Here is a 1,699-nt window from a genome sequence, read left to right as displayed (position 1 = left end):
CAGAAAGTGATGGCATACTTCTGCTCCGTTAAGTTCCTTTGCTGGCTCTTTTGGGGATAGTAAAGAACCCACAGGCTTATCTCCGCTGATATCTCAAAACTGCATCTTTCAGACTCTATTTAGGCTGATCTCAGCACTCTCACCAAGGTTGACTCAATGTGGATTTTGTGGGCATGAAATATCACCTTCCTCGGTTTAACAACTTTAAAACATATAATAAAGAAACAATGAATGATTAAGTGAACAGATGTTTCCATATTTAGAACTTGGCTAACTTAATTTCACATACCTAGTTTTACATTTCCTTTTAAAGTAAAAATAAGGAAGTGGAATTAAGAAAGAAAAATAGAGAGAAAGTAAAACAAAAGGTATTAATTTACATACATGTGATGACTTTGATATAATCAGATATGCCCAAAAATCAATGAATTAGTCTCATAATGTAGCCAGTTGTATTGGCAAATGACACTCCAGATATTTATTATAAGAATGAAACAATAGAATATCCAGTTTTAACAAAAGATTTGTAGCATACACAATGTAAAGCACATGAGTCCTCAAAAAACTGCCCTCTTTCTTAGTCAGTCGCGTTAAAATTACATTAAATTCAGTTACTTGCAGTCAAGACTGACCTTCTTCACTCCATACTCCTGATGTACACAGCTGACCTCCATCCCAGAACACTATTCACAGGGAGAAGTGGTCAATGAAAATGAGGTAAGACGTTACATCAAATACAAATAGATGAGGATTTGAATATAGGGGAGGGGATGTCTTGCTGCAATTGTATAGAGCCTTAATGAGATCATACCTGGAGCACTGCATGCAGTTTTGCTCTCTTCATCTGACTACAGAAGGAGTGCAACAAAGGTTTACCAGACTGATTCCTGGGATAGCTGGACTGATGTATGAAAAGAGACTGGATCAGTTAGGACTATATTCACAGGAGTTTGGAAGAATGAGGAGGTATTTCATAGAAACCTATAAAATTCGAACAGGACTAGACACAGTAAAAACAGGAAGGATGTGCCTGATGACCAGGGAGTCTAGAACCAGGGGTCACAGTCTATAGGGATAGGTCATTTAGGACTGAAATAAGAAAAAAATTCTTCACCCAGTAAGTGCTGAACCTATGGAATTATCAGTCACAAAGTAGTTGAGGCCACAATATTGAGTACTTTTAAGAAGAACATAGATATAGTTCTTAGAGCTAAAAGATTCAAGGGATATTGGGGGAAAACAGAAATAGGGTACTGATTTGGATGATCAGCCATGATTATATTGAATGGTGGAGCAGGCTCAAAGGCCAAATGGCCTATTCCTGTTATTATTTTTCTATATTCTAATGTTTTTCTATCTATGTCCCGATATTAGCACAGTCTGGTGGGGAATGTGGTGGGTATCAATGGGTCTTGTTGCTCTGGTCTGTGAATGGCACATGTCTTGCATTCGACAATGAGAGTCCTTTTGAGATCCGTAGCCACCATAACATTGACTAAGATTTGACTCTGCACTTAGTGATCCTCAAGTGTTCCTGGTGCCACTTCCCTAACATATTTTTCAGACATGAAGTTGGAATGACCAATCATTCATCATATTCTGCTGTGTCACATACAATTATAAAATATATTTTCAACACTTATTTGCTGGGCTTTTGGTCCAGTTGACCTTCATCACAATACTGATAGATGTTGAGATA

Source organism: Rhincodon typus, chromosome 7 (assembly GCF_021869965.1).
Source record: "Rhincodon typus isolate 14 chromosome 7, sRhiTyp1.1, whole genome shotgun sequence".
NCBI classification, from domain to species: domain Eukaryota; kingdom Metazoa; phylum Chordata; class Chondrichthyes; order Orectolobiformes; family Rhincodontidae; genus Rhincodon; species Rhincodon typus.
Note: the sequence above shows the minus strand (reverse complement) of the source record.